The following is a 13,120-nucleotide window of genomic DNA, read 5'->3' as shown; positions in this document are numbered from 1 at the left end:
GAACTCGACCGAAACAAAGTATAGGTTTTCATTATGTGAATAACTTGGAAATCTTAGCTCAAACAGCTGCAAAACCTGTTTTCCCAGCACGGAGACCTTGAGTTCTATAAGATAAGGCCATAAACATGTTTGTCTGAGTCTTCTATCAAAAGTTACAGCTATTTCTATGAAGTTGTACAAAAACGCTTTCTTTCGCCAAGACAGTGCGTTTCTCACTGTTACATGCATTTGAATGGGGAACTCGACCGAAACAAAGTATAGGTTTTCATTATGTGAATAACTTGGAAATCTTAGCTCAAACAGCTGCAAAACCTGTTTTCCCAGCACGGGAACCTTGAGTTCTATAAGATAAAGCCATAAACATGTGTATCCGAGTCTTCTATCAAAAGTTACAGCTATTTCTATGAAGTTGTACAAAAACGCTTTCTTTCGCCAAGACAGTGCGTTTCTCACTGTTACATGCATTTGAATGGGGAACTCGACCGAAACAAAGTATAGGTTTTCATTATGTGAATAACTTGGAAATCTTAGCTCAAACAGCTGCAAAACCTGTTTTCCCAGCACGGAGACCTTGAGTTCTATAATATAAGGCCATAAACATGTTTGTCTGAGTCTTCTATCAAAAGTTACAGCTATTTCTATGAAGTTGTACAAAAACGCTTTCTTTCGCCAAGACAGTGCGTTTCTCACTGTTACATGCATTTGAATGGGGAACTCGACCGAAACAAAGTATAGGTTTTCATTATGTGAATAACTTGGAAATCTTAGCTCAAACAGCTGCAAAACCTGTTTTCCCAGCACGGAGACCTTGAGTTCTATAAGATAAAACCATAAACATGTTTGTCTGAGTCTTCTATCAAAAGTTACAGCTATTTCTATGAAGTTGTACAAAAACGCTTTCTTTCGCCAAGACAGTGCGTTTCTCACTGTTACATGCATTTGAATGGGGAACTCGACCGAAACAAAGTATAGGTTTTCATTATGTGAATAACTTGGAAATCTTAGCTCAAACAGCTGCAAAACCTGTTTTCCCAGCACGGGGACCTTGAGTTCTATAATATAAGGCCATAAACATGTTTGTCTGAGTCTTCTATCAAAAGTTACAGCTATTTCTATGAAGTTGTACAAAAACGCTTTCTTTCGCCAAGACAGTGCGTTTCTCACTGTTACATGCATTTGAATGGGGAACTCGACCGAAACAAAGTATAGGTTTTCATTATGTGAATAACTTAGAAATCTTAGCTCAAACAGCTGCAAAACCTGTTTTCCCAGCACGGAGACCTTGAGTTCTATAAGATAAAACCATAAACATGTTTGTCTGAGTCTTCTATCAAAAGTTACAGCTATTTCTATGAAGTTGTACAAAAACGCTTTCTTTCGCCAAGACAGTGCGTTTCTCACTGTTACATGCATTTGAATGGGGAACTCGACCGAAACAAAGTATAGGTTTTCATTATGTGAATAACTTGGAAATCTTAGCTCAAACAGCTGCAAAACCTGTTTTCCCAGCACGGAGACCTTGAGTTCTATAATATAAGGCCATAAACATGTTTGTCTGAGTCTTCTATCAAAAGTTACAGCTATTTATATGAAGTTGTACAAAAACGCTTTCTTTCGCCAAGACAGTGCGTTTCTCACTGTTACATGCATTTGAATGGGGAACTCGACCGAAACAAAGTATAGGTTTTCATTATGTGAATAACTTGGAAATCTTAGCTCAAACAGCTGCAAAACCTGTTTTCCCAGCACGGAGACCTTGAGTTCTATAATATAAGGCCATAAACATGTTTGTCTGAGTCTTCTATCAAAAGTTACAGCTATTTCTATGAAGTTGTACAAAAACGCTTTCTTTCGCCAAGACAGTGCGTTTCTCACTGTTACATGCATTTGAATGGGGAACTCGACCGAAACAAAGTATACGTTTTCATTATGTGAATAACTTGGAAATCTTAGCTCAAACAGCTACAAAACCTGTTTTCCCAGCACAGGAACCTTGAGTTCTATAAGATAAAGCCATAAACATGTTTGTCTGAGTCTTCTATCAAAAGTTACAGCTATTTCTATGAAGTTGTACAAAAACGCTTTCTTTCGCCAAGACAGTGCGTTTCTCACTGTTACATGCATTTGAATGGGGAACTCGACCGAAACAAAGTATAGGTTTTCATTATGTGAATAACTTGGAAATCTTAGCTCAAACAGCTACAAAACCTGTTTTCCCAGCACGGGAACCTTGAGTTCTATAAGATAAAGCCATAAACATGTGTATCCGAGTCTTCTATCAAAAGTTACAGCTATTCATATGAAGTTGTACAAAAACGCTTTCTTTCGCCAAGACAGTGCGTTTCTCACTGTTACATGCATTTGAATGGGGAACTCCACCGAAACAAAGTATAGGTTTTCATTATGTGAATAACTTGGAAATCTTAGCTCAAACAGCTGCAAAACCTGTTTTCCCAGCACGGAGACCTTGAGTTCTATAAGATAAAGCCATAAACATGTTTGTCTGAGTCTTCTATCAAAAGTTACAGCTATTTCTATGAAGTTGTACAAAAACGCTTTCTTTCGCCAAGACAGTGCGTTTCTCACTGTTACATGCATTTGAATGGGGAACTCGACCGAAACAAAGTATAGGTTTTCATTATGTGAATAACTTGGAAATCTTAGCTCAAACAGCTGCAAAACCTGTTTTCCCAGCACGGAGACCTTGAGTTCTATAAGATAAAGCTATAAACATGTGTATCCGAGTCTTCTATCAAAAGTTACAGCTCTTCATATGAAGTTGTACAAAAACGCTTTCTTTCGCCAAGACAGTGCGTTTCTCACTGTTACATGCATTTGAATGGGGAACTCCACCGAAACAAAGTACAAGTTTTCATTATGTGAATAACTTGGAAATCTTAGCTCAAACAGCTGCAAAACCTGTTTTCCCAGCACGGAGACCTTGAGTTCTATAATATAAGGCCATAAACATGTTTGTCTGAGTCTTCTATCAAAAGTTACAGCTATTTCTATGAAGTTGTACAAAAACGCTTTCTTTCGCCAAGACAGTGCGTTTCTCACTGTTACATGCATTTGAATGGGGAACTCGACCGAAACAAAGTATAGGTTTTCATTATGTGAATAACTTGGAAATCTTAGCTCAAACAGCTGCAAAACCTGTTTTCCCAGCACGGGAACCTTGAGTTCTATAAGATAAAGCTATAAACATGTGTATCCGAGTCTTCTATCAAAAGTTACAGCTATTCATATGAAGTTGTACAAAAACGCTTTCTTTCGCCAAGACAGTGCGTTTCTCACTGTTACATGCATTTGAATGGGGAACTCCACCGAAACAAAGTACAAGTTTTCATTATGTGAATAACTTGGAAATCTTAGCTCAAACAGCTGCAAAACCTGTTTTCCCAGCACGGAGACCTTGAGTTCTATAAGATAAAGCCATAAACATGTTTGTCTGAGTCTTCTATCAAAAGTTACAGCTATTTCTATGAAGTTGTACAAAAACGCTTTCTTTCGCCAAGACAGTGCGTTTCTCACTGTTACATGCATTTGAATGGGGAACTCGACCGAAACAAAGTATATGTTTTCATTATGTGAATAACTTGGAAATCTTAGCTCAAACAGCTGCAAAACCTGTTTTCCCAGCACAGAGACCTTGAGTTCTATAATATAAGGCCATAAACATGTTTGTCTGAGTCTTCTATCAAAAGTTACAGCTATTTCTATGAAGTTGTACAAAAACGCTTTCTTTCGCCAAGACAGTGCGTTTCTCATTGTTACATGCATTTGAATGGGGAACTCGACCGAAACAAAGTATAGGTTTTCATTATGTGAATAACTTGGAAATCTTAGCTCAAACAGCTACAAAACCTGTTTTCCCAGCACGGGAACCTTGAGTTCTATAAGATAAAGCCATAAACATGTGTATCCGAGTCTTCTATCAAAAGTTACAGCTATTTATATGAAGTTGTACAAAAACGCTTTCTTTCGCCAAGACAGTGCGTTTCTCACTGTTACATGCATTTGAATGGGGAACTCGACCGAAACAAAGTATAGGTTTTCATTATGTGAATAACTTGGAAATCTTAGCTCAAACAGCTGCAAAACCTGTTTTCCCAGCACGGAGACCTTGAGTTCTATAAGATAAAGCCATAAACATGTGTATCCGAGTCTTCTATCAAAAGTTACAGCTATTTCTATGAAGTTGTACAAAAACGCTTTCTTTCGCCAAGACAGTGTGTTTCTCACTGTTACATGCATTTGAATGGGGAACTCGACCGAAACAAAGTATAGGTTTTCATTATGTGAATAACTTGGAAATCTTAGCTCAAACAGCTGCAAAACCTGTTTTCCCAGCACGGAGACCTTGAGTTCTATAAGATAAAGCCATAAACATGTTTGTCTGAGTCTTCTATCAAAAGTTACAGCTATTTCTATGAAGTTGTACAAAATAGCTTTCTTTCGCCAAGACAGTGCGTTTCTCACTGTTACATGCATTTGAATGGGGAACTCGACCGAAACAAAGTATAGGTTTTCATTATGTGAATAACTTGGAAATCTTAGCTCAAACAGCTGCAAAACCTGTTTTCCCAGCACGGGGACCTTGAGTTCTATAATATAAGGCCATAAACATGTTTGTCTGAGTCTTCTATCAAAAGTTACAGCTATTTCTATGAAGTTGTACAAAAACGCTTTCTTTCGCCAAGACAGTGCGTTTCTCACTGTTACATGCATTTGAATGGGGAACTCGACCGAAACAAAGTATACGTTTTCATTATGTGAATAGCTTGAAAATCTTAGCTCAAACAGCTGCAAAACCTGTTTTCCCAGCACGTGGACCTTGAGTTCTATAATATAAGGCCATAAACATGTTTGTCTGAGTCTTCTATCAAAAGTTACAGCTATTTCTATGAAGTTGTACAAAAACGCTTTCTTTCGCCAAGACAGTGCGTTTCTCACTGTTACATGCATTTGAATGGGGAACTCGACCGAAACAAAGTATAGGTTTTCATTATGTGAATAACTTGGAAATCTTAGCTCAAACAGCTGCAAAACCTGTTTTCCCAGCACGGGAACCTTGAGTTCTATAAGATAAAGCCATAAACATGTGTATCCGAGTCTTCTATCAAAAGTTACAGCTATTCCTATGAAGTTGTACAAAAACGCTTTCTTTCGCCAAGACAGTGCGTTTCTCACTGTTACATGCATTTGAATGGGGAACTCGACCGAAACAAAGTATATGTTTTCATTATGTGAATAACTTGGAAATCTTAGCTCAAACAGCTGCAAAACCTGTTTTCCCAGCACGGGGACCTTGAGTTCTATAATATAAGGCCATAAACATGTTTGTCTGAGTCTTCTATCAAAAGTTACAGCTATTTCTATGAAGTTGTACAAAAACGCTTTCTTTCGCCAAGACAGTGCGTTTCTCACTGTTACATGCATTTGAATGGGGAACTCGACCGAAACAAAGTATACGTTTTCATTATGTGAATAACTTGAAAATCTTAGCTCAAACAGCTGCAAAACCTGTTTTCCCAGCACGGGGACCTTGAGTTCTATAATATAAGGCCATAAACATGTTTGTCTGAGTCTTCTATCAAAAGTTACAGCTATTTCTATGAAGTTGTACAAAATAGCTTTCTTTCGCCAAGACAGTGCGTTTCTCACTGTTACATGCATTTGAATGGGGAACTCGACCGAAACAAAGTATAGGTTTTCATTATGTGAATAACTTGGAAATCTTAGCTCAAACAGCTGCAAAACCTGTTTTCCCAGCACGGGGACCTTGAGTTCTATAATATAAGGCCATAAACATGTTTGTCTGAGTCTTCTATCAAAAGTTACAGCTATTTCTATGAAGTTGTACAAAAACGCTTTCTTTCGCCAAGACAGTGCGTTTCTCACTGTTACATGCATTTGAATGGGGAACTCGACCGAAACAAAGTATACGTTTTCATTATGTGAATAGCTTGAAAATCTTAGCTCAAACAGCTGCAAAACCTGTTTTCCCAGCACGTGGACCTTGAGTTCTATAATATAAGGCCATAAACATGTTTGTCTGAGTCTTCTATCAAAAGTTACAGCTATTTCTATGAAGTTGTACAAAAACGCTTTCTTTCGCCAAGACAGTGCGTTTCTCACTGTTACATGCATTTGAATGGGGAACTCGACCGAAACAAAGTATAGGTTTTCATTATGTGAATAACTTGGAAATCTTAGCTCAAACAGCTGCAAAACCTTTTTTCCCAGCACGGGAACCTTGAGTTCTATAATATAAGGCCATAAACATGTTTGTCTGAGTCTTCTATCAAAAGTTACAGCTATTTCTATGAAGTTGTACAAAAACGCTTTCTTTCGCCAATACAGTGTGTTTCTCACTGTTACATGCATTTGAATGGGGAACTCGACCGAAACAAAGTATAGGTTTTCATTATGTGAATAACTTGGAAATCTTAGCTCAAACAGCTGCAAAACCTGTTTTCCCAGCACGGAGACCTTGAGTTCTATAATATAAGGCCATAAACATGTTTGTCTGAGTCTTCTATCAAAAGTTACAGCTATTTCTATGAAGTTGTACAAAATAGCTTTCTTTCGCCAAGACAGTGCGTTTCTCACTGTTACATGCATTTGAATGGGGAACTCGACCGAAACAAAGTATAGGTTTTCATTATGTGAATAACTTGGAAATCTTAGCTCAAACAGCTGCAAAACCTGTTTTCCCAGCACGGGGACCTTGAGTTCTATAATATAAGGCCATAAACATGTTTGTCTGAGTCTTCTATCAAAAGTTACAGCTATTTCTATGAAGTTGTACAAAAACGCTTTCTTTCGCCAAGACAGTGCGTTTCTCACTGTTACATGCATTTGAATGGGGAACTCGACCGAAACAAAGTATACGTTTTCATTATGTGAATAGCTTGAAAATCTTAGCTCAAACAGCTGCAAAACCTGTTTTCCCAGCACGTGGACCTTGAGTTCTATAATATAAGGCCATAAACATGTTTGTCTGAGTCTTCTATCAAAAGTTACAGCTATTTCTATGAAGTTGTACAAAAACGCTTTCTTTCGCCAAGACAGTGCGTTTCTCACTGTTACATGCATTTGAATGGGGAACTCAACCGAAACAAAGTATAGGTTTTCATTATGTGAATAACTTGGAAATCTTAGCTCAAACAGCTGCAAAACCTGTTTTCCCAGCACGGGAACCTTGAGTTCTATAAGATAAAGCCATAAACATGTGTATCCGAGTCTTCTATCAAAAGTTACAGCTATTCCTATGAAGTTGTACAAAAACGCTTTCTTTCGCCAAGACAGTGCGTTTCTCACTGTTACATGCATTTGAATGGGGAACTCGACCGAAACAAAGTATATGTTTTCATTATGTGAATAACTTGGAAATCTTAGCTCAAACAGCTGCAAAACCTGTTTTCCCAGCACGGGGACCTTGAGTTCTATAATATAAGGCCATAAACATGTTTGTCTGAGTCTTCTATCAAAAGTTACAGCTATTTCTATGAAGTTGTACAAAAACGCTTTCTTTCGCCAAGACAGTGCGTTTCTCACTGTTACATGCATTTGAATGGGGAACTCGACCGAAACAAAGTATACGTTTTCATTATGTGAATAACTTGAAAATCTTAGCTCAAACAGCTGCAAAACCTGTTTTCCCAGCACGGGGACCTTGAGTTCTATAATATAAGGCCATAAACATGTTTGTCTGAGTCTTCTATCAAAAGTTACAGCTATTTCTATGAAGTTGTACAAAATAGCTTTCTTTCGCCAAGACAGTGCGTTTCTCACTGTTACATGCATTTGAATGGGGAACTCGACCGAAACAAAGTATAGGTTTTCATTATGTGAATAACTTGGAAATCTTAGCTCAAACAGCTGCAAAACCTGTTTTCCCAGCACGGGGACCTTGAGTTCTATAATATAAGGCCATAAACATGTTTGTCTGAGTCTTCTATCAAAAGTTACAGCTATTTCTATGAAGTTGTACAAAAACGCTTTCTTTCGCCAAGACAGTGCGTTTCTCACTGTTACATGCATTTGAATGGGGAACTCGACCGAAACAAAGTATACGTTTTCATTATGTGAATAGCTTGAAAATCTTAGCTCAAACAGCTGCAAAACCTGTTTTCCCAGCACGTGGACCTTGAGTTCTATAATATAAGGCCATAAACATGTTTGTCTGAGTCTTCTATCAAAAGTTACAGCTATTTCTATGAAGTTGTACAAAAACGCTTTCTTTCGCCAAGACAGTGCGTTTCTCACTGTTACATGCATTTGAATGGGGAACTCGACCGAAACAAAGTATAGGTTTTCATTATGTGAATAACTTGGAAATCTTAGCTCAAACAGCTGCAAAACCTTTTTTCCCAGCACGGGAACCTTGAGTTCTATAATATAAGGCCATAAACATGTTTGTCTGAGTCTTCTATCAAAAGTTACAGCTATTTCTATGAAGTTGTACAAAAACGCTTTCTTTCGCCAAGACAGTGCGTTTCTCACTGTTACATGCATTTGAATGGGGAACTCGACCGAAACAAAGTATAGGTTTTCATTATGTGAATAACTTGGAAATCTTAGCTCAAACAGCTGCAAAACCTGTTTTCCCAGCACGGGGACCTTGAGTTCTATAATATAAGGCCATAAACATGTTTGTCTGAGTCTTCTATCAAAAGTTACAGCTATTTCTATGAAGTTGTACAAAAACGCTTTCTTTCGCCAAGACAGTGCGTTTCTCACTGTTACATGCATTTGAATGGGGAACTCGACCGAAACAAAGTATAGGTTTTCATTATGTGAATAACTTGGAAATCTTAGCTCAAACAGCTGCATAACCTGTTTTCCCAGCACGGAGACCTTGAGTTCTATAAGATAAAGCCATAAACATGTTTGTCCGAGTCTTCTATCAAAAGTTACAGCTATTTCTATGAAGTTGTACAAAAACGCTTTCTTTCGCCAAGACAGTGCGTTTCTCACTGTTACATGCATTTGAATGGGGAACTCGACCGAAACAAAGTATAGGTTTTCATTATGTGAATAACTTGGAAATCTTAGCTCAAACAGCTACAAAACCTGTTTTCCCAGCACGGAGACCTTGAGTTCTATAAGATAAGGCCATAAACATGTTTGTCTGAGTCTTCTATCAAAAGTTACAGCTATTTCTATGAAGTTGTACAAAAACGCTTTCTTTCGCCAAGACAGTGCGTTTCTCACTGTTACATGCATTTGAATGGGGAACTCGACCGAAACAAAGTATAGGTTTTCATTATGTGAATAACTTGGAAATCTTAGCTCAAACAGCTGCAAAACCTGTTTTCCCAGCACGGGAACCTTGAGTTCTATAAGATAAAGCCATAAACATGTGTATCCGAGTCTTCTATCAAAAGTTACAGCTATTCCTATGAAGTTGTACAAAAACGCTTTCTTTCGCCAAGACAGTGCGTTTCTCACTGTTACATGCATTTGAATGGGGAACTCGACCGAAACAAAGTATATGTTTTCATTATGTGAATAACTTGGAAATCTTAGCTCAAACAGCTACAAAACCTGTTTTCCCAGCACGGAGACCTTGAGTTCTATAAGATAAGGCCATAAACATGTTTGTCTGAGTCTTCTATCAAAAGTTACAGCTATTTCTATGAAGTTGTACAAAAACGCTTTCTTTCGCCAAGACAGTGCGTTTCTCACTGTTACATGCATTTGAATGGGGAACTCGACCGAAACAAAGTATAGGTTTTCATTATGTGAATAACTTGGAAATCTTAGCTCAAACAGCTGCAAAACCTGTTTTCCCAGCACGGGAACCTTGAGTTCTATAAGATAAAGCCATAAACATGTGTATCCGAGTCTTCTATCAAAAGTTACAGCTATTCCTATGAAGTTGTACAAAAACGCTTTCTTTCGCCAAGACAGTGCGTTTCTCACTGTTACATGCATTTGAATGGGGAACTCGACCGAAACAAAGTATAGGTTTTCATTATGTGAATAACTTGGAAATCTTAGCTCAAACAGCTGCAAAACCTGTTTTCCCAGCACGGGGACCTTGAGTTCTATAATATAAGGCCATAAACATGTTTGTCTGAGTCTTCTATCAAAAGTTACAGCTATTTCTATGAAGTTGTACAAAAACGCTTTCTTTCGCCAAGACAGTGCGTTTCTCACTGTTACATGCATTTGAATGGGGAACTCGACCGAAACAAAGTATACGTTTTCATTATGTGAATAACTTGAAAATCTTAGCTCAAACAGCTGCAAAACCTGTTTTCCCAGCACGGGGACCTTGAGTTCTATAATATAAGGCCATAAACATGTTTGTCTGAGTCTTCTATCAAAAGTTACAGCTATTTCTATGAAGTTGTACAAAATAGCTTTCTTTCGCCAAGACAGTGCGTTTCTCACTGTTACATGCATTTGAATGGGGAACTCGACCGAAACAAAGTATAGGTTTTCATTATGTGAATAACTTGGAAATCTTAGCTCAAACAGCTGCAAAACCTGTTTTCCCAGCACGGGGACCTTGAGTTCTATAATATAAGGCCATAAACATGTTTGTCTGAGTCTTCTATCAAAAGTTACAGCTATTTCTATGAAGTTGTACAAAAACGCTTTCTTTCGCCAAGACAGTGCGTTTCTCACTGTTACATGCATTTGAATGGGGAACTCGACCGAAACAAAGTATACGTTTTCATTATGTGAATAGCTTGAAAATCTTAGCTCAAACAGCTGCAAAACCTGTTTTCCCAGCACGTGGACCTTGAGTTCTATAATATAAGGCCATAAACATGTTTGTCTGAGTCTTCTATCAAAAGTTACAGCTATTTCTATGAAGTTGTACAAAAACGCTTTCTTTCGCCAAGACAGTGCGTTTCTCACTGTTACATGCATTTGAATGGGGAACTCGACCGAAACAAAGTATAGGTTTTCATTATGTGAATAACTTGGAAATCTTAGCTCAAACAGCTGCAAAACCTTTTTTCCCAGCACGGGAACCTTGAGTTCTATAATATAAGGCCATAAACATGTTTGTCTGAGTCTTCTATCAAAAGTTACAGCTATTTCTATGAAGTTGTACAAAAACGCTTTCTTTCGCCAATACAGTGTGTTTCTCACTGTTACATGCATTTGAATGGGGAACTCGACCGAAACAAAGTATAGGTTTTCATTATGTGAATAACTTGGAAATCTTAGCTCAAACAGCTGCAAAACCTGTTTTCCCAGCACGGAGACCTTGAGTTCTATAATATAAGGCCATAAACATGTTTGTCTGAGTCTTCTATCAAAAGTTACAGCTATTTCTATGAAGTTGTACAAAATAGCTTTCTTTCGCCAAGACAGTGCGTTTCTCACTGTTACATGCATTTGAATGGGGAACTCGACCGAAACAAAGTATACGTTTTCATTATGTGAATAGCTTGAAAATCTTAGCTCAAACAGCTGCAAAACCTGTTTTCCCAGCACGTGGACCTTGAGTTCTATAATATAAGGCCATAAACATGTTTGTCTGAGTCTTCTATCAAAAGTTACAGCTATTTCTATGAAGTTGTACAAAAACGCTTTCTTTCGCCAAGACAGTGCGTTTCTCACTGTTACATGCATTTGAATGGGGAACTCGACCGAAACAAAGTATAGGTTTTCATTATGTGAATAACTTGGAAATCTTAGCTCAAACAGCTGCAAAACCTGTTTTCCCAGCACGGGAACCTTGAGTTCTATAAGATAAAGCCATAAACATGTGTATCCGAGTCTTCTATCAAAAGTTACAGCTATTCCTATGAAGTTGTACAAAAACGCTTTCTTTCGCCAAGACAGTGCGTTTCTCACTGTTACATGCATTTGAATGGGGAACTCGACCGAAACAAAGTATATGTTTTCATTATGTGAATAACTTGGAAATCTTAGCTCAAACAGCTGCAAAACCTGTTTTCCCAGCACGGGGACCTTGAGTTCTATAATATAAGGCCATAAACATGTTTGTCTGAGTCTTCTATCAAAAGTTACAGCTATTTCTATGAAGTTGTACAAAAACGCTTTCTTTCGCCAAGACAGTGCGTTTCTCACTGTTACATGCATTTGAATGGGGAACTCGACCGAAACAAAGTATACGTTTTCATTATGTGAATAACTTGAAAATCTTAGCTCAAACAGCTGCAAAACCTGTTTTCCCAGCACGGGGACCTTGAGTTCTATAATATAAGGCCATAAACATGTTTGTCTGAGTCTTCTATCAAAAGTTACAGCTATTTCTATGAAGTTGTACAAAATAGCTTTCTTTCGCCAAGACAGTGCGTTTCTCACTGTTACATGCATTTGAATGGGGAACTCGACCGAAACAAAGTATAGGTTTTCATTATGTGAATAACTTGGAAATCTTAGCTCAAACAGCTGCAAAACCTGTTTTCCCAGCACGGGGACCTTGAGTTCTATAATATAAGGCCATAAACATGTTTGTCTGAGTCTTCTATCAAAAGTTACAGCTATTTCTATGAAGTTGTACAAAAACGCTTTCTTTCGCCAAGACAGTGCGTTTCTCACTGTTACATGCATTTGAATGGGGAACTCGACCGAAACAAAGTATACGTTTTCATTATGTGAATAGCTTGAAAATCTTAGCTCAAACAGCTGCAAAACCTGTTTTCCCAGCACGTGGACCTTGAGTTCTATAATATAAGGCCATAAACATGTTTGTCTGAGTCTTCTATCAAAAGTTACAGCTATTTCTATGAAGTTGTACAAAAACGCTTTCTTTCGCCAAGACAGTGCGTTTCTCACTGTTACATGCATTTGAATGGGGAACTCGACCGAAACAAAGTATAGGTTTTCATTATGTGAATAACTTGGAAATCTTAGCTCAAACAGCTGCAAAACCTTTTTTCCCAGCACGGGAACCTTGAGTTCTATAATATAAGGCCATAAACATGTTTGTCTGAGTCTTCTATCAAAAGTTACAGCTATTTCTATGAAGTTGTACAAAAACGCTTTCTTTCGCCAAGACAGTGCGTTTCTCACTGTTACATGCATTTGAATGGGGAACTCGACCGAAACAAAGTATAGGTTTTCATTATGTGAATAACTTGGAAATCTTAGCTCAAACTGCTGCAAAACCTGTTTTCCC

The sequence above is a fragment of the Aulonocara sp. 'chitande type north' Nkhata Bay genome, linkage group LG5 (genome assembly GCF_057382095.1).
Source record: "Aulonocara sp. 'chitande type north' Nkhata Bay isolate Kocher_YH1m ecotype deep benthic linkage group LG5, A_spYH_male_GT1.1, whole genome shotgun sequence".
NCBI classification, from domain to species: domain Eukaryota; kingdom Metazoa; phylum Chordata; class Actinopteri; order Cichliformes; family Cichlidae; genus Aulonocara; species Aulonocara sp. 'chitande type north' Nkhata Bay.
Note: the sequence above shows the minus strand (reverse complement) of the source record.